A 21832-nucleotide genomic window follows, 5' to 3' on the forward strand; every position below is an offset into this window, starting at 1 on the left:
GGTCATCATATCTGGGTCATCAGTTAACATGTAATCCAAGTTAATAAAGATCCAAAAATCATTATTTTATGACAGCTGTTCAGAGAAATATGTAACATAAGTTGACAGTTCATCTCCTAACAATAGACATTCAGATTATGAAAATGATCATGATTGGCACAAATTGATACCTGTGGCAATTCCTAGTGTTTTTACACCATAGACTGAATGTTTTCGGAAACTCAACTATATCTCATTCCCTTTAGAGGTTACACTTGAGGCACATTAATAGGGCAGCATGAGGAATAATATACCACCCACTGGGCTCATATACACAAGACACTTAATGCACAATAAACTAATTCTACTGCACATTAATGCATCATAGCAAAAGATGACTAGAATTAGTCTACTGGGCATTAAACATCACAAAAAGACTATGCACCAGCGCCACTGTGCAGTAGCGCCAGTTACTGTGCACTTACTTAGTACCTCACATTAGGGATACTAAACTTAATGCGTAGTAACAAGCGTGCATTAATTCATGTGTAGACGCACCCAGTCACATGTGTAGATACACCCAGTCACCCTGGCCCCGACACACCAGTCACCCATGGCCCTGAATATTTGCTTCCTTGTGCCAATATTTAATTTGGTTCCAAGAACTCAGCATAAATGTTATTAATTCTGTTTTACCCACTGTATCTGATGGTTCATAATAACTGTACCCCATACAATTTGAGTACACTGTACTAATCGGGAAGGCACGTTCTATTATCTGAACATTTTTGGTTCGCAGACATGCTAAAATACCATGTCTAGTGCCACCTACAACAACAAATGACAGTTTTTGAAATCTGTGCTTTTTTACAAATAGCTAAGAAAGTTCTCTTACACTGAGCCATACTAGGGAATGCTTTATTTTTCTGCTTGTCAAAATAAAATGCCTAGAATTATTAACCTTATGCTTCAGTGCGCATATTACAAATTATAGCTGTACCTGAACAGCATTTTAATTAGATATACTTTTCACAAGAAATCTGCGTTACTTTAGTGATATCGTCTCAGGGTGCTGCTACATGTGCAATTAATGTGCCGCAATAAACTCTGCCACATATCATGCTGGAGTTTATTGCTCCCAGGCATGGTGTTTGAATGTGTTCCTTGGGACAGCAGCATGTTGAACCAGGTCAGAGCAGCCCCAGCTGGCAGGAGACCCTGGGGGTGAGCCTGCCAGCCCCGGGCTCCTCTGACTCAGCTTAATGTGCTGCGCAGAGGCTGGCTGTGGGGTACAAGGTTGCTTTGGTGTAGGCGTGGCTGGTAGGCAGCCCTCACAATAAAGTACCCTCAAGCCCCAGCCAGACTCATCATTATCTATACATGGGTTGTTGCAGAATTAAAAACTCTGCTGCAGGTTAGTACTTGCATTTACAAGTACTATCGAACCTATGGCGGAGTTATAGTTTACTGTGTCCTAATAGCACTGTACATGTAGACACTGAGTCATTTACTGCAGAGCTAATTAGGCAATTCCACAATAAATGTCTCATGTAGAATTGCCCTCAGTCTTTCAACATGGGAAGTTACAAAGTAAAAAAGAACCAAGAATTTGTGTGGGTGATATCTTTTATTGAACAAAAATCCTTGTCTTTCATAAAATTCTTGGATCATCACAGCTACAGCATCACTCCAACACCAACAAAATAAAAAGAGAAATTTTTATGAGAATATAAGAACTGGGAGTGCTGCCTGTCTTTCAGGGTGCCTGACATTTTTCACTACAGCTTGATATTTTCAGTTACCAACTTAACCATTCTGGCTGAAAATTTTCATGGTGAGTGACTGTTTCAATCTGACTTTATTTTTTAGGGGGGAGAAGTGGGATCAACTCATACAGGGGCAGAAGGTTTTGGATAAAATGGTTTAGCTGTTTTTGAGAATGAGATTAAGAAAAATAATGTTGCTTTCTCATATGAAAACAATTCTTACAACTATTCTATTCAGGAGCTCTAGTGTCCGCATGTTTTGTGGCAGCTATTTGAAACTGGGAGTGGAGGATCACCCTGGTTTCAAGGATGTGCCTTTCCCCATTATTATTGGAGGTGGAGGGGGGAACCTATGTCTTAAAAAAAACCCAAAACCACTCATTTTGCCAAGTTGCAACACTTTGAAAAATCTCAGGGTGTGTACAGAAGTGTTCCATGAATGTTTTACAGTGCTGTAATTTAGAGCACTTTTTACAGCACTATAAAGTTACAGCAGTCTTAAATATAACAAAAGTGCAGCGTTTGGGGGTGGGGGAAGGCTATGAACCTCCCTGCATTTGCCACACTAGGAGGCAGGGGGCACTTCACAGCCTCCTGGGCAAGTTATTTAAAGTACTATAGATAGCTGAAGTGCTGTAAATGCATCACTTCAAATTTAATACCTTATTTAACAAGGGTTAATTTAAAGCCCTATACCCATTTTTAAAGTGCTGTAAAGGCATGTACGTCTGTTAAGTCACAAAAATAAAGTGCTTTAAATGGCAAAAAAAGCTATTTCTGTACACATCCGTCAGTAGGGACCTACTGAATTTATGGTGGAAGCGAGGTATGCTGTGGTTTCTTTAATTTTGCAGGTTCCCCAGGCCTCCCCTCCCCACTGATTGGTGGAGGAGCCCCATTTGTGGGTCGCTCCTGATCAGTGGGAAGGCAAAAACTGCGCTTTTAAATATGGCACCGTTTTTGCCTCCCGCCACTGATTGGCTGAAGGGCCCTGCACGGCTCTGCTGTTTGCTGCTGACTGGCAGGGAGGCAAAAACTGTGCCATGTTTAAAATTGTGGTTTTAGCTTCCCTGCTGATCAGGAGGGAGTGGCGGGGTCCTCTGCTAATTAGCAGTTGGGGGAGGGGGCAAGGGGCAAGGTGTTTGCAGGGGAACATGCAAGATTAAAGGAACTGCTGTGCACTGTACTTCCACCATGAATTTGGTAGGTCCCTGTAAGCAGATACTGAGATGACCCTCGCTGCCCTTATTGCTATCTTCCTCACTAACCCACCACGCCTTTTTTAGGAGAAAAATGATATAAAACAGGAGGCTGACAGCTGCTAGTACAGGAGTGGAAGGTTGGTGCTCTGCCTCCCCTACACCCTGTCCAACACCGACCTATGTCTAGTTAGAATTTCTTCCACTTATCAAGTCTCCTCTTCAAGTGTGAGGAGTTTTCAGCCCTGCTTATTCTCTCTCTCAGCAGGCATACATAGGCAGATAAACACACAGGCCAGCTGGGCCCAAGGACTTTATTTTTTGTGGGGGTGGAAATCTCTCTCTCTCTCTCTCTACATATATATAGAGAGAAACACAACTTTATTCCCCGAGGACTAAACATCTACAATCCCCTGACTACTACACACAACTCCAAATATGCTTCACAGCTATGCAGAAGAGCTTCAGAGAAAATTAGAAATCATCTACTTCACCTACTCTACTCCAAAAGAGACCAACTCAGGAAGGAAATCACCATATACTACAACAACTTAAAAGACAGAAATCCATTCATGTTCCCTGACAATATACAGTGGATACAAAGAGACTACAAAAAACTTTCTACAGCATTCATCCTACATAAAAAGAAGAAATGGAACAAATTACTCCAAGAACAAGCTACCCAGCCACAAAACAACCATCAGAGGAACAACACCAACACCTTACGACCTTCCAACCTCAGACTCAATGAGACTGAAAGCAGCAACCAACCCACAAATATTATCAATCTCTCCACACACACACTTACCAAAACTGAAAAATCTGTCCTTTCTAAAGGCCTAAATTTCTGTCCAGAAAAACACCCTAATAAAATACTTCAACGTGGAGAACCAAAAGAATTCTTCCGACGCCTGCACCTCAAAGAATATTTCCATGACCAAACTGAACCCACTCCCAACAACAACTCATCCTCTGACAACATTCAGGAAAGGATCAATGCCAAAAAGCCCCAAAAAAATCAGATTGGACACCTCACAGTAGACAAAACCCTAACCTTGACCGCTACATTGACTGGTTCAGGGAAAGAATGAACAATGAAATAATCAGCAACACATGCCACCATAACAACCTCTCTTTACCAGAGAAAAAGGCCATAGAATCTCTAAGATCTAACCACCAAATAGTAATAAAACCAGCAGATAAAGGAGGAGCCATAGTCATCCTAAACCGTGAGGATTACATAAAGGAAGCCAAGAGTCAGCTCTCTGACACCACCTACTACAAAGAACTACAAGAAGATCCTACTCCCCTTTTCACCAAAAAACTCAACAATACCATCAAATCATTTCCATCAAGACTACAAGAAAAACTACAGACCTTGATCCCCCCGCTACCTAACCCGGGGACTTTTTACATGCTCCCTAAAATCCACAAAGGGAACCCTGGCAGACCTATCATATCCAACTATGGGACCATAACTGAGGAAATATCAGGTTTCATTGAATCAATCCTAAAACCGCTTGTCACCCACAGACCAAGTTTTGTACAAGACACTACAGACTTTCTGCAGAAACTTAAAAACATAGACCACCTTCCCAGCAACACACTCCTAGCCACCATGGACGTTACCAGCCTATATACCAACATCCCACACCAGGATGGCATCCAAGCCTGCCTTACATCTCTACAGGAACAAGATTACAACTCAGAATACAGGCCCAAAGATATTACTGACCTTATCCACTTCATCCTCACACACAACAATTTCACTTTTAATAATCAACACTTCCTCCAGATGATGGGAACAGCTATGGGCACTAAAATGGCCCCACAGTATGCCAACCTTTTTATGAGCCACCTGGAAGAAGACTTCCTCAAGAACTGCACCATCAAACCCTTGCTATACTTAAGATACATCGATGACATCTTCACCATTTGGACTGAGAATCTGCAATCTCTGATTGAGTTCCATCAGAAATTCAACAGTCACCATCCCTCCATCTGACTTTCTTTAGAATACTCCAGCACCAACATCTCCTTTTTAGACACAATGATCAGTATCCAGAAGGGTAAAATACAGACCACAGTATACAAGAAACCCACAGACCAGCATACATATCTGCACAGAACCAGCAATCACCCTAAACACACCAAAAAAGCTGTGATATACAGCCAAGCCCTCAGATACCACCGCATCTGTACTGAAGAGAACACCCGGGATTGCCACCTCACCAATCTTAAAAAGGCTTTCACCCAACAAGGACACTCCTCCAGAGAGATAGATCGCACGTTTGAAAGAGCCACCTGGATACCATGTGAAGAACTGCTGCAGTACAGAAGAAAACCCCCCACAAATCGCACACCGCTGGTTATGACGTATCACCCATCCCTTGAACCTGTACGGAAAATCCTCAAAAAATTGCAACCTGTACTAGACAGAGACCCTATTCTTAAAAAGATCTTCCCAGAGCCACCCATCCTAGCCTTTAAACAAGCACTGAACCTCGCCAACCTCATCACCAGAAGCAAACTTCCTCAAGCCCAGAACACACCAAAAGGATCTAGACCGTGCCATGACAAGAAATGCAAAACCTGCCAACACATCTCCACCACCCCCACAATTACTACACCCCACAACAGAGCCATCAGCATTCCTGGATCTTACAACTGCACCTCCAGAAATGTAATATACCTCATCCAATGCACCAAATGCCCTGATGGAAAATACGTAGGAGAGACCAAACAACAACTGCGCACCAGAATGAATGCACAATGGAAATCTATCAAAGACAGGAATACCCAATTACCGATGGGGGCACATTTCTCACAGGAGGGCCACTCTCTCTCCAATCTCTCAGTCCTGATCCTCAAGGGAAACTTACACAACGCTTCCCAGAGACGAGCCTACGAGCTCTGTTTTATCAACCTGCTGGATACTAGAGATCAGGGACTAAACATAGACATTGGATTTTTGATACATTACAATCTGCCTGGCAACTGACTCCCCAGCCCAGCCCAGCCCCTGGCTTCTTCACTTTTCATTCCATCCAGGAAGAGCGCACACCAACTGCTGCAGCTTCCTTAGCCTGACGAAGGGTTTTTGAACCCAAAAGCTTGCTTAATAACTTTTCTCCAACTATTTGGGTTGGTCTAATAAAAGATATCAGATTCACCCAAGGAACCTTGTCTGCCTACATATACACATAGAAGTTATATATATACAACATCTAACAACCTCCTCTTCACACGCCTTAACCCACATGTAATAACTGCACACCCATTACAATGAAACACACCCGCAGACCCACACTCCTGTGTGCTCACCCTCAGGTCTTCCCTGGCCTGATCACATTGTCTCTTAATCCTAGCTCCAATTTTGGGTTTAAAATGTCAGTCCATTCACTGTCACTGTCATTGCTGTCAGTTCCGCCGCTGCTGTCACTGCTGCTGTCAGGGTCACTGTCTCCAGGTCTAGCTGCCTCATTGTCCTTTTTGCTGTCTCTGTCCATTCCCACTCTAGGGGGGTCTTCGAAGAGCTGATGCCAAGTGTCCCTTTGCCAGGTGGAGTTAGCTATGTCTCTCCTGTCCTTTCCCACCAATTACTGGTAGTAGGACGGGAGTTTATTCAGAGCCATTTTAATACAGTCTGCTACCTTGAGGTTCATGTGCCTGTACATCAGGATGTTCTTGGACTTCCATGGGGTGCTCCTGATGCACGACACAAACTGATCAAAGTGGGCTGATGGGCTCCCCTGGTGTTTAGTCATGTGCCTGTACAACACTGCCTCTCTCATCATCTGTCTGACCCCTGTTATCTCTTTGCAGAGTTTCTTTACCTTTTCCCACACCTCCTTGGTGTATGAGCAGAGCCATAGGAAGTGGCTGATGGTTTCTGTGGTACCTTGGCAGATTGCCCTAGGGCAGCTCAGTCTACCTCTCTGGCCCTCTCTGTGTCTTCATGCTCTCACTGGGAGAGCTCAGTGGGCTATTAGCCAGTTTAGGTCTCTGTGGTCTTTCCGCAGGTCCTTGTGGAAGATCCACACCCATACAGCTTGGCAACCATCACCAGGGAGCAAATCCATGAGTGACAGTAATTGCCCCTGGCTCTCACTACCTCATGTATCTTTCTGTGGTTAGACATCATCGCAGGGCCTTTGTTCTGTGGCCCATACACACTGCAGAACTCATTTAGGATCTTGTAGAACCACAGTTGGTCCATGGTCTTCCATTGGTTGGGGTGAAACCCCCTCACGGTCTCACAAGGTATCCTGCAAAATATTGTACAAGACAGGCTGTTTTAGACTCTGTGCCCATCACCAGCTTACAGATCTGATTCATGTACCTTGCCCATGGGAACAGGAGGATGTCTGGCATTCTCCTGCCCCCAGCTTGTTTCATCTTATACAGAGTTTTCCTCACCACCTTCTCCCAACTGGATCCCCAGAAAAAGACGCATATTGCTTTCTGGATTCTGTGAGCAATGTGCTTAGAAGGGGGAAAGACCAGTGCAGTGTACAGAATCACTGGTAGCAACACTGCCTTCATGAGCATTGTGCACCCCCCATAAAGAAGCAGCACATGTGCTACAGGCTTAAGTTCTGCTTTACCTTGGTCTGTGTCTTTTCCCATGTTTTTCTTCTGCTCAGCTCATGGTCAAACTCCATCCCGAGGATCTTGACCCTCTCATTAGGGACAGAGACCCCCAGGGACTCCAGGTCCCCAAGCTTGCCCACGTCCAGGCAGGTGTTCTTGAGCTTGGCTCCTGCTACCACTTCACAAACCTGTGTGTGCCACAGGGATCTTTCTACTGACCATTTGTTGCGGCACAGGATGTTTCAGATCATCCATGTAGTCCAGGACCATGGTCTCTTCTCCACTGCTGTCTGGGATCTGGACTCCATTTATCATGGAGTCCTGGTGGGGCTGGAGAGGAAAGAAGAATTCACATGCACACACAAATATTAAAATAAGCATATAAATATCTTATACTGTATAATCATTATACACACAATCCTCTATAATAATTTGCTTTGTTTGTGTCTTTGTCATTCTCTCTGTTGTACTCAAAAAAACATATTTGCACTCACTTTTCTGGACTTTCAATGATTAATTTCAATTAGTTCTGGTGTATTCTCAGTATCCAAGCAAAAATTGTCCCTTAACACCCTTACTTTAACTTTAACCCATAACACCCTTACCAAGGTGAAGCAGAGAATAGATGGCAATTGAATGCAGAAAGAGGGCAAGAATAAGACAAAATGAAACAGATGAGCAAAGAGGACGTCATAGAAGAGATGGAATGGAAAGGCAAAGGGTTCGCAGAGGCAATAGAAGGCTGAAAGAGTAGACAATAGTAGATTCACTTAAAATGAGATTGAGGAACATAGCTGTAGATTGATGAACGTGGTGTGCCAATTTTGTAACTCTTTAAACTTCCAAGCTGAAAGACTGTCAGATGGCCAATTCCAGAGTTGTTGTCATAAGGGTAAAGTGATTCTGCCTCCAAGAAGATCGTTTCCAGAGTATTTGCAGGATTTGATGATGAATTGGAACAATGAGTGTTACCAGAACTTAAAAAAAAACATTCAATCATACAACAGTGCATTGCCTGTTGAGCAAAGATCATTGTGACAAGATATATGATTCATGGACTGTGTGGAGGATTGAATCCAAATGCACTGTGCATGGAAAATCATTGGTGTTTAAAGAAATATCCAAAGGAGTTTAGAGAGAAGACACTTGGAAATGTTGATGGATATCCGTTGTATAGAAGGGTATGCGAATTTGGACAGAGTGCTTTCTACACCCTCATCCAAATCACCGATGAAGATATTGAACAGTACCGGTCCAAGAACAGAGCCTTGGGGGACAAGGCTTACTGCCTCACTGCCCATATCTCTCTAGGTAGAAACTGACCCATCCACCACCACACTCTGGGTGCATCCCTTAAGCCAGTTTTCTACCCACCTGACTGTGAAAAATCCACGTCACAGCTACTTAGTTTATTTGTAAGAACTGGGTGCGACACTGTTGAAAGCCTTTTTAAAATCCAAGTAAATAACATCTACCTCTACTCCTGCATCTAAGCACTTTGTGACCTAGTCATAAAAAGAAACCAGGTTAGTCAGGCAGGATCTGCCCACTATAAACCCATGCTGGTTGCCCCTTAGCATTGTGCTACCTACTTGCCGTCCACCAATGTCATCCTTAATGATTTTTTCTAAGGTCTTGCCAAGATTAAAGGTGAGGCTAACCGGCCTATCATTACCAGGATCCTCTTTCCTCTCTTTCTTGAAAATAGGGACCATGCTGGAACTTTTCCAGTCCTTTGGGACCTGTCCTGAGTGCCATGAGCGCTTGAACAGTTGTGTCAGTGGTTTCGCTATAACACCAGCCAATTCCTTCCCTTGTGTGAAGATCATCGGGGCCTGCCAATTTGAATATGTCCAGCCCCTCCAAGTGCCCCTTCACTAGGTCAGCGCTGACCGTTGGTGGATTGGTATCTTTCTCACGCCAGAATAAAGTCTCACTGGGAGGTGTGTTTGTATGCGTGTTCAGGAACACAGATGCAAAGAAATCATTTAAGAGCTCAGCTTTATCCATCCTATGAGTTGCCCTAGTCCATCCTGTAGCAACCCAGTGTTACCCTGTGCCTTCTTCTTGTTCCCTATGTACTTAAAGAAGGCCTTTTGTTACCTTTAATCTTTGTTGCCAGCCTGAGTTCTGTTTCTGCTTTAGCCTTCCTCGCTGCTTCCCTGCAAGCATAAAGCAAGCAGGTATACTCCTCTTTGATGGTTGCCCACTGCTTCCACAGCCGGTAAGTTTCTCTTTTCCCCTCTAGGCTTTCCTGGATTTTCCTGCTCAGCTAAGAGGGTTTCTTGGCTCTTTTGCCTCCCTTTATGTGTACTGGGATGGTACCCCTCTGTGCCCACAGGATCAGTCCCTTGAGAAACTCCAACCCTTCCTGGACTCCTAACTCACCAATGTTATTACCCCTCAGTCCCACTCTAACTAATTTCCTGAGCTTGTTGAAGTTGGCCTTCTGGAAATCTAGCACTTCTGCCTTACTAGTTATCTTTCCCACCTTTCACCAGATAGTGAATTCTAACAGTTGGTGGTCGCTATCCCCTAGGTTACCTTGTACCTGCAGATCCCCCACCAAGTCCTCCCCTGTGGCCAGCACCAAATCAAGTAAGGCATTTCCCCTAGTGGGGCTGCATACCTCTTATGTTAAGTGCAGGTCCTGTATGCAGGTTAGGAACCTACATGAACGGGCAGACCTGGCTGACTGCTCCTCCCAGCATATGTCAGGGTAATTTAGGTCAGACAACCAGGTCCTTTGAGCGTACTGCTTAGAGCTGTCTCAAGAATTCTAAGTCTAACCCTTCCTCCTGGTGTGGGGGTCTGTAGTAGACCCCCACTACCAAGTCCCTTTCACCCCTACCCCCTTGTAATCTGACCCATAGGACTTCGATTTGCCCTTCTTCTGTCCCCATCTTTATTACAGAAGACGTATAATGTTCCTTAACATATAGAGCAATGCCCCCCGCCCACATTTTTTCCTGAATCTATCTTGCCTGTATAGCCTGTAGCCCTCAATGCCCACTGCCCAATCATGGGTAGGGTCCCACCAGGTTTCTTTTAGCCCAACCAGGTTGAAATCTTTGTCAGCAAGCAGGAGTGCAAGTTCCTTCTGCTTATTCCCCATACTCCTAGCATTAGTATAGAGACACCTAAGGCCCCTGATAGGTGCCCTTAGTACTCCCCTATCCTGTCTATTTGTCCATCTGATTACCATGAGCAAGGCTCACCTGGCTAACTAGTAGCCCCTTTTTACAGGGGCTAATGGATGAATGGAACAACTAAATTCTTAGAACAACTAATGAAAAAAACAGGATAGGAGTGTTGTGTGGGTCAAAAGGTCAAAACATGAAAATAAGTGTGCCTGAGGGAGACACTGAGCAGAGCCCCCTGGGTAGCACCCACCGGTCCTCAAAAGCATCCAAGGACCTGGTGGATGCCACCCACTGGTGCTCTGCCCACAAACATGCATGGGCAAGTGAGAGGAAGTCATCCCCACAGTCTCTGGGCACCTTCCTGGCCAGAGCCTCCTTCCTGCTTAAGTACAGGGCCCACTTAGCCAGGGCCAGGAGAAGGTTGACCAGGAGGTCACGGGACTTGCTGGGGCCACAGATGGGGTGACCAAAACCAAAAAGGTGGGGGGTGAAATTCAATCAGAAACTCAAGAGGAGGTTTTAGAGGTGGAGATGGAGGGCCTCCAGCCTGGCGCACTCAAGGGTCATGTGCACCAGGGTCTCCCTCTTCCTGCAGAAGGGGCAGGAGACTGGGGTGTCCATGAAGCTCACCACATACACACCCATGGCGATGACTCCATGGAGGAGCCCCCCTATGCTGATGCTTAGTGGCCCCTTTTTACTTACCTGGTCTATTCCTGCATGCGGTTCATGGCTTGCCTTTCCTGGTTTCACCCTGTCTTCGACATCCCCATCCCCCAATGAACTTAGTTTAAAGTTCTACATAGGAGGTCCATCAACCTGTAAGAGAACAGACTCTTACCTTTTGGAGAGAGATGTAGACCATCATGTCCCGGCAAGGCCCTATCCTGGAAGTACAGATCATGGTCTAGGAAGCTGAACCCCTCACAATGGCACCAACACCAAAGCCATGAGTTGACCTCACCAATGCAGTTGCTGTGGTGCTGGCCATGACCACTGATGAGGAGGATAGATGAGTAGACCACTTGTGCCCCTGAACCTCTAAGCCTGGCTTCCAGAGCGAAGTAATCACTCATGACCTGACCTGGACTTCTCCGGGCCGCATGGTTCATTCCCACATGGATGAGGACCATGGGATAGTAGTTGGTGGGCCTGATTAGGTCTGGAATCCTCACTGTGAGATCTAAAATCTGATCCCCGGGCAGGCAGAATACCTCCCGTACTGTGGGATCCGGGCGGCAGATGGCTCCCTACATTCCTCTTAGGAAAGAGTAGCCCACCACGATGACCCAATATGATGTCCTCCTCAGCTGTGGGGGACATGTAGCACAGCCACAGGTAGCCCTCCAGTTCGGGGAGAAGGTTGTGGGGCAATCCAGGCTTGCTTCCTGCATCTTCATAGCTCAAGGTCCCATGCCAGGTATGCAGGTTCACCCAGGGCACCATGGCCAGCAGCAGCAGTGGGGTGTAGTGAGTCAGGCACCCCTCAGTCCATATAAACAGCTCCTTGCACAGTGCCTGGGGCACATGCAATAGGGACATGCTCGGGGCGCAGCAGTGGTGCAGCAGAGGGCTGCCCCGGGGTGCCTCCTCAGAAAAGACGCATGCAGGGAGGGTGGAGGCATGCGAAGCTCCTCATCCCAGTTGTCCAGGAGCCCCATTCCCCACAATCCCAGGCACCATGCGGGGACTGAGTGGCAGCGCAGCAGAGCAGTTGGCGTGCAGGGGGTGGGGGGGGACAGTGGCATCTGGAGCTTTGGCAGCAGGTGCTGTCAGGAGCCTTGTCTGTCCCACCCTGGGAACAGCACGGAGGAGGCAGGCTGCTGGCCCCAGGGAAGTGAAAATGGATCAAGGGTTCGGTCAGTGGTCATCTGGGCCCTAGCCTGCTGAGCACCACATGGCCACTACAGAGCATCTCATTTCTGAAATATTGCAAACTCACACAAACAGCTTCTTCCTCAGGGCTCTACAGGGCCTGAAGCTGCACGCAAGGGAGAGACTGTACTTGGCAATTAGAATGTGGCCTCAGGGTTACCATCACCCACAGCTGGGGCCTTGCAGATGTGCTGCATTTGCCAGAGGAGGACCCTGGACAGGACCATCTTCCTGGACCACCTGGTCACAGCATTGCAGGACCAGCAGGCGGATGCTTGGACTTGATGGGTGGAGGACGTGGCCCATAAGGATGCACAGGATCAGTGCAAGGAGGTTCAGGACTGGTGCAAGGAAGAATGGGACCAAGGTGGACCCGGAGTTCCAGGCACAGCTCCTGGCCCTGGAGCACAAGTGGGGGAAGGCCCTGTAGGAGCAGAATGCCATCCTGGCCCAGACAGTACAGGTGGCAGGTGATGACCACTGGGTGCTGGACACCATTCTGGCCCTGGTGGTCGCCTTTGTGCCACCCGCTGCCCGGCCCCTGACACTAGCCTTGCTTGCTCCCTGGCAGCCACCCACCATGCACCAGCAGGCCCTTGCCTGGGCCTGGGAAGGGGTCCTGCACTGCTTCCAGCAGCCAGGATCCCCTGGCCCAGCATGGTGCCACCCAGCCCTCCAACCTGGGCCTGCTGCTTGCCCCACCTCCCCGCAGCTGCGGAGTCGGAGCTGCCAGCAGGGCCAGGACCACACATCAGCTCTGCTAGCCCTGGACAGTGCCTGGCAGAAGGGGAGCTGCCTGCATCAGTGGAGGATTGGCTGCTGTCACCTCTGGGTGAGCCCCCACCCACCAGACTTGCTGTGGCATGTGCATCCATGGCGGAGCAGTCAGAGGTCGAGGTGCTGGCCACCTGTCTCCAGGCTCTGCCCACTATGCGCCCCCACCCCACAGCCCCCCCCCCCCCCGGGATGGCACACAAAGGACATTGTAGATAGTTCTCATGAGGAAGAAGGTGTTTTATTGATGGTGAGTGGGGTGGGTAGTGGAGGGGCTCTGTTTGTTGGGGATGGAGGGGCTCTGTGTGTTGAGGGATGAGGAGTAAGGGGGGCTCTGGTTTATGTGAGGGAAATAAAGACTTGTTCTTCTAACACGTGTCTGCAGTAAGCAAGGTGCTGGGGGTAGGCGGGGGATGGGGCAGTCCATAAGTGGTGGTTCAGGTGGGCTAGATTGGGGAGTGCTGGAGGAAGTGGTTGGCTACAGCCTCCCACACCTGGTGCCCTGGCCCCCGGTGTTAGGTGTGTGGCTCTCAGCAGGGGGAGGCACTATTGTTGCTGCCACCAAAGATGTTGCTCCCACTGCCAGGTGTCCTCTGCCTGCTGTGTCTCCTCCACCCAGGCCTTGCGGAAGATTTGCCCCTGGGCCTCACAGATGTTATACAGCACATGGGCTGTGATGATGACCCAAGGGAGGTTGTTCTCAGCTAACTTGAGGCAGTCAGTGAGAGTACACCAGCAGCCTTTGAGGCAGCCGAAGATGCACTCAACCGAGGCATAGGTCTGGTGGGGATCCAGGTGGCCAGTGTAGGGGTGGGCACATAATGAGCAGAGGTGGGACTGTCATAGCGCCTAGTTCAGGTCCAGCACCCCCTGGCACAAAATGGCCACTCTGCACCAGGGCTGAAGACACAGGCATTGTAAGTGCTGCCAGCCCAGCACATGCATGAAGGCCCCACAGTGGTCCATGATGGCCTGCAGCACCATGGACTGAAAGCTCCTTTGGGGCTGGTGACAGGGATGTGAGTCCCGTCCAAGGCCAGAATGCACTGGGAGAATTCCAGGGCATGGAACCCCGTCACCACTGCCAGGGGGTCATGCATATGGAGCATGGTGTCCCCCAGCACATCCTGGAGGGTGCTGTATACCTCCAGGATGGCCTCCCCAGTGACAGCCTTGCCCACACTGAGCAATTGGCTGATGTACCACAGGCTGGTGGGTGTGGTAAGCTTCAGTAGGGTGAGGGCCAACCAGGTGTCCGTGGGGAGGGCCAGGCACATGCTGATGTTCTGCCACTCCAGTTGTGGCCAGAGCTGCTCCAGAAGATCCCAGAAGGTGGCCTGGGTCAGCTGGAATGCATCCAACCACTGCTTATTATCCCAGGTGTGCTGGACAATGTTCAGCCACCAGTCTTAGATGGTCTGGCAGGCCCAGATGGGGTGGAGCTGGAGACCTAGGAGGGTGATGGCAGCCCTGGTGATGGCATCCTGGAGCCTGTTCTCAGCATCCTTGCCAGGGTTCAACCAGGTGGATGGGGTCAAGGTAACAGGTGGTGGCAGCTTTGGCCCTGGGACAGCATGCAGTGGGCAGGCAGGTGGTCTCTGGATGTGAGGGAGCTGGTAGGGTCCAGATAGCCATGGACCAGGGGGCAGTTGGCACAGCAGGCAGCAGGGTCAGCGCAGCAGCCAGCAGGAGCACAGGACACTGGTTGTCACAGCCAGGGACAGGGACTGGAGCACCAATGGAGCAGGGAGGCACAGGCAGCAAGGAGAGCGATTCTGTGTGCTGTTCCTGCACTGGGCATGCTGCCTTGGCCAAGGAAGGGGCTGGCCAGAGAGCAGCATGTGGTGCTGCCTTTTGAAGATGGCAGCCGGCTGTAGGCAGCTGCAGCCAGTAGACCTGTGCTTAAATTTTGCTTAAACTAGGGCTGTGTCAAGCTTTGGTCTCTGATTCGATTCAGAACAGATTCAGCCTGATTCAGCGGCCAAATCTCCAAATCCGAATCGAATCAGGAGACCCTTTTATCTCTTTGAATTGAATTGAAAGCCTCCAATTTGATTTGGAGAGATTTGGAGAGATTCAACGATTTGGTCATAGACACAGCCTTATATGCTTTTTCTACATACCTCAAGGTACCAGGCAGCTCATGAACAGTGAGATGGTGGGGCAGATGGAGCATTCCACAAGAGTGTGTGTGTGTGTATGTGTGTGTGTGTGTGTGTGTGTGTGTGTCGGGGGGTCCCCAGCATGCTCGGTGGTGGACTCAGAAGTGGACCAGAAGCACTTTTGGTCCACTTCCAGATGTGCTGCCAAGCCCACGGGGAGCCCCCCCCACTCCCATGGGACGCTCCATCCACCCCACCATCTCAGCATTCATGAGCTGCGCCTGGTACCTCTAGGAATGTAGAAAAAACATTTAGAGCTGTGTCTATGGCCGAATCACTGATTGTCCAAATCAGAATCAAATCTTCACATTTGGATTTGGCCGAATCAAATTGGGACAGTGACCTGAATTAGTGAATTGAATCACTGTCCCCCAAATCAGGCCGAATCCAAATCCAAATCCGAAACTGAATCAAATACAGCCTGCTTCACACACCCCTAGCTTAAACACACCCCTAGCTTAAACAGAACTGATCAAGACAGAATGATCAGGCCCTACAGATCAAATCTAAGCATAGTGAGAGTGAACCACTAAAGTCAGTGGAATTGCACCAGAAGTGTATTTAGCTCCATGTCCTGTCAAAAGCTCTACTTTGATCTAAAAGTGAAAAATGTCAAACACAGTTCAAATTTTCTGGAGCATGCATGTGCAAGCTGATGGAAAGATGCGATTCATTTCTGCTCTATTTAGAATTTGAGAATTTAAATTGTTGTAGCAATATTTTTATACTGTTGTATGAATTGTATGAATTATGGATTGTTTTATCCTAATCGTTTCCTGCACTATCCAGAAAATGAGGGTTGGTGATAGTGGGTAGATTCAAGGCTTGTGAGAGGTGCTGAATTAACAAAGCTTTGGAAACAAATGGAACACAGAATGTCCACAGAATAAAATACTGCAGTAATCCAACAAATAAAGGTTAATGTCAGAGGGCTAACTAAAAGTACAGTGTTAAAGTATTGCCTCATTTCAGATTTAATCAAATGGAAAAATTCCTATGTGCTGTCAAAGAAGCCAGGCTGAACAGATCAGAGGCTTATTTATCTAGACAGCATGGGTACAGGAACTGTAATAGCAATGGGATGCTCCAAAAGGATGTTGTCTTTATCACAGTTGGGCCTTTCAGCTCTCATTTGAGGTGGTAATATCCATGAGGGCCTGGACTGAAACTGTTGAATTTACTCCATTAAGGCCAGAGTAGTATTTTAGTTTTTAAAAATCCATATTGAATGGTATTTCCCTGTAGTTCTCAGCTTTAGAAGTGCTCAGCTGTTTTGAGGGTAAATCTAGGTTAATTTTGGCATAAATGAGAACAGAATCAATCCTCAAAGTGCAGAACATGTACATGCACAAAGACAAGTTAAAGGCAATTGTTACTGGGTCACATCCATTAGGATGGGAGGACACCTTTTCACAATGAATGGAGAAGCCACTTTTTAATCAAGTCTTCATGGTTTGCTCTGTATGTATTGGTTGTAATAGCATATAGAATACTTTTCTATATTGCTGTCAAAAAAGAGAAGAAACTTCACAGAGTCCTTAATAGACTTATAATTGCTGTAACTAGCATATTTCCACTGATTTCCATGGCGCTATAATGGTTTACCCTGGCTAAGAATCTGCCCGAACAATTCTATATCCTTTGTAAATCTGCCTCTTATGAGCAATTCTAGCCACTAGTCTGTTCAGAAAGTATTGAGACTGAACATGTATTTGTGGTTCAAAGTACTGAGTGGGGAGTGTGACTTTGCTGAACATGTCTGGGCATGTTGGGACTCCTCTGGATAGGTTTGCTCATGGTGTTTCCCCAGTTTTCTGTGGTCAGTGGTTGAAGTAAGATCGTTTGTGTCTCACATCCCCTTTCATTATGTCAGAGTCTCCAGAGCAATGTGTGTGCATTAAATTTTGCATGAAAATCAGGAAAACGGCAAGTGAAACATTTGAATGACTTAAAATAGCATTTGCTGATGACACTATGAATTGTGCAAGAGTTTTTGAATGGTATCATTGGTTTAAAGAAGAATGATCATCGGTTGAAAGTGATCAGGATTCCAGACGCCCTTCAACATCAGAAAATGATAAAAATGTGGCAGTGGTTTGCAGTTCGGTTTGAAATGTTAGGTGATTGACTGTCCAAGAAATAGCAGAAGAAGTTGGAATTTCTGTTGTTCAAGTCATTCAATTTTAATTGGCAATTTGGGAATGAAACAACCAGAAAAATGACCAGAAAAGTGGGTGTCTGACTGTTGGATGCTTCACCATGACAAAACACCTGCCCACTCAGCACAGCTTGTAAAGCAATTTTCAGCCAAATTTTAGCCAAACACCGTATCCCACAAGTGCCGCAGCCTCCATATTCACTTGATGTGGCCCCATGAGACTTTTTTCTCTTCCCTCAATTACGGAAAACCTTAAAAGGAAGAAGATTTTGTGATGTGGAAACCATAGAACAAAATACGACTGAGCAGCTTTTAGCGATTCCACAAATTGCTTATCAGACGTGCTTCCAACAATGGCAGAAACGTTGGGAGAAGTGTGTGGCTGAAGAAGAAGCATGCTTGAAGGAGATTAAGCCGAAACCCCAGTACAGGAGACCCTCGCCATTTGCGGATTTGCATTTCATGGTTTTGAATATTTGCGGTGCGGTGCGCTGTACCAACCCATGCTTTCTTCCTGTGCAGCGTGATGACACTTTGTTACTGCGCTCTGGTGATACTTTTACATTCAGTATGTTGCAGTATTTTAGCATTAATCCAAACCCTTAATCATGGCACCTAAAAGAGAAGCGAATGATAGTGCAGCGAGTGCAGTAAGGATCCAGCCTGCTTACCCTAGCCTTTTATTGGTACAGCACAGTATTCATGGATGTCCCCATTTGAGGGGATCTCTAGAACATATCCCCTGTGAATGGTGTGTCTCCTGTAAATAAAATATTTTGTTTCCTATGGCATCAGTCTCAATACTTTTTGAGCAGCCCTCGTACAGTACATTTAACCAATTGTGCCTCTTTTCCAACCCATAGCAATGCAAGACCTTCTTCAGTAATGCCTTTTAATTAGGTTCCTTTACCTGAGATTTGTAAAATTAATCATATCCAAAAGTAAACCACATTTTGTATGCATTATTCTTTTAAATCTGTATGAGATGCATTTTTATGAAAGGAGGGAAATGATGTATTGCTGCAAAATATAAATGTACTTTAAAAGTACATGTTGTAACATTTTCAGTATCCAGAACTATACTACACTGGATTGGCTCATAAAACTTGCTATATGTTACTGTGCTCAGTTTGTTTATATTACTATATATTTCTCTTACACTTTAGTTGTGTCAGCTATGCTTTTTGTCTGAACATATGGCATCATATTTTCACAAGACTCCATCTCATTGTGTACTCTGAACTCTTTGGAGAATCCAGCCATAAGAATCACGAGCTTGATAACTCTTAAAAATCTGTTTCCATGCATCCAGCAAGAAGTTTGTATATACAGTGAAACCTGCACAATCCAGCCACCCATAACCCCCTGTTACGTAATTTTTTCAGAGAGCACTCCAAGATATGTCCAAATGTAATGACTTGATTTGACTGGCAGATCAAAGGTCTATTGTTCCATGGCAATAAAGAGCCTGACACAATGGTACTAAATTAAAAAAGGAACTCCTTTAATAATTCATAATCCTGAGTAAGATCTCAGCCCTGCCTCACTGGATACAATGCCTAAGCCCAATCAGGTTCTAGTAATGAGGCATTCTCCTGCTAAAATCCAAGAAAGAAATCTGGTAGTCACTCTCAGAGCACCTAATGCTTACCAACAGGATCTGGCTCTTCACAAAGTAGAATCATAGAAAAAGTAGAGCTGGAAGGGACAAGGCAGGTTCATTCCTATCTAAATCATTCTATGCAAGTGGTTTTCAGCCTGGTCTTAAAACTACAAAAAACTCTTTCATGCAACTACTAGGCACAATGCCCCAAATCATCAAGAACATTCTCATTTGGCACAGATTAAGCAGAAGGGCGAGGGAACCGTCCATGTCCTGCTGTGGCAAGGACAGGAAGTAGTTTTTCAAATTGCCCTTGAAATAACAAAGGCACAACCGCCCACAGTTCATGCCAATCTGATTGTGGAGTAAAATTCTTTTCTGATCCCAAATATGGCGATTAGTCTGACCCTAAGCAGAGGAGTAAGACCCTCTAATGAGAAACCTCCAGGTTTTTTTAGTCTCAGCAAGGGCATTGGCACATCCCACATAACATTGCCAGCCTTGCCTGCAGCCAACACCTTTTGAGGAAGGCAAAAGAGAACCTTGAGACATATAGCAACAGAAGGGGGGGAAATTTCCTTCCCAGCCCTATGTGGAAATGATACCACTTCCTTTTGGCCAGAGGTGGTTGTGATATCACCATCCACCTATAAATATGTGTCCACCTAATATGTATTCACCTATTAACAATCCTACTTGTTAAAGCTTGCTGGGGAAGGCAGAACACTGCTTCTTATCCCACCATGGGATAGATGATTTGCATTCTGCATGGTCCAGCGAGAGTGAATCTAGCCCAGTTAGCATGATTCTGCGCCATCTTTTTTAGAGCACCATACTGCACAATTAATTTTCATTATTTTGAATACATATTTAAGTCATTTTGCTCTACCAATAACTTAGGGCCACGTTTTGTGCTCACTTCCTTTATAGCAGACCCAGAGCAATTCAGCTGAGGTCAGCAGACTCTAGTCTTATGTCCTTTTAACTAAGGTCAGAATTTAGCTTTTGTTCCTTACTCTTAAAGAATTGCTATTAATTGTAGGGCTTCCTAATGATTAATCTGTCCCAGTGATTAATCGTCTTCTGCTGGAAAAAACTGAAAAATGGCCAGCATTAAACTGCAAGATTAGTTTTACAGGTACAACTCTGTGTAGTTTAAAAATAGGTCACACAGGGCACATCTACACATGCTATTAATGTGAAGCAATAAACTGCGGCACATATCACCAGACATACCATTTGAACATGGGCCTGGAACCATAACATGTGAAGCCAGATTGGAGCAGCCCTGTTAGTCCAGGGCTGCTTTGCCTGGGTCAATGTGCTGCAGAGGGGCTGGCTGTGGCATGAGGGTGCTCCAGTGCAGGTCTAGCCAGTGGCAGCCCCTGCACTGAAGCACCTTCATGTCTCAGCCAGCTCCTCCAGTGCCTATACATGCGGTGTTGCAGAGTAAAAAACTCCGCAGCAGGATAGTACTTGTATTTACAAGTATTCCTCTGCTGCAGAGTTTATTAGTTTTCTACGGCCTAATTGGGACACATGTGTAGACATGAGAGTTTACTGTGGAGCTAATTAGTCTACTCCACAGTAAATGTCTCTTGTAGATGGGCTCACAGTGAAGTCAAGTATTGGGATTCAAGAAACTTTTTTTCTTTGTGCTACATACAAAACAGCTATCCTGGCATTCAGACATGCACAGAAACTTCCAGGGTTTAATTGCATTCAAGAGGGCACAGTGGAAGAAGGGCCATAAATCCCTTCTCGTTGCACTAGCTTGTGGAGTAAGAGAGAAACACAGAGGGCGTGTTTACATGAGACTAATTCTACTGCACATTAGCGTGGCAGGAAAAACCCATGATAAGGCACTAATGCAGTAGAATTAGTCTACTGAGCATTAAAATTTAAAAAAGCATGTGCCAGGTCCAATGCGCAGTAGCATCAATTAGGGCACATTAAGGGGTAGTACCTTTGCTTACAGGTACTAAACTTAATGCTCCATAACTACTGCACATTAATGAACATGCAGATATGCCCAGAGATGAACAGGCTGCATTCCACAGAAATGTGAATCGGGGGTATCTTCTCTATGTTGGGCAGCTCAGATACACATTTGCCTTCACACATCTCCCAGTGCTACTACACTAGGTCAGTGTAAGTATACATTGCACTAATTCTAGAGGTAAATATAGTCTTAATCTCATGTGATATAACAGTAATCAACACCTAGTTACAGTACTACAGCATCTAGATATTTTCCTAATTGATGTTATACCAATAACTAAGATGACAATGATAGAATATTACTATTTTTATTCTTTTAGCATCAATTTTAATATGCAGGACACCTTGAATCTAATGTTAATGTATATCGTGCATACATAACATAATTAAAAATAACAATAACAACAATAACAATAATTATGTTTTACAGTTAAAATAACACTTTCTGACTGAGAAGCTCAAAGTTATTAGCACATCTTAATGAATTTAGTCTCTAAAACCTATATGAAAAAAACTGAAGCAGGGAGGGTAAATGACAAATTAAAAGCCAGGCTAAACCAGACATACAATCCAATTTGG

This window comes from Alligator mississippiensis, chromosome 2, assembly GCF_030867095.1.
Source record: "Alligator mississippiensis isolate rAllMis1 chromosome 2, rAllMis1, whole genome shotgun sequence".
Lineage (NCBI taxonomy): Eukaryota > Metazoa > Chordata > Crocodylia > Alligatoridae > Alligator > Alligator mississippiensis.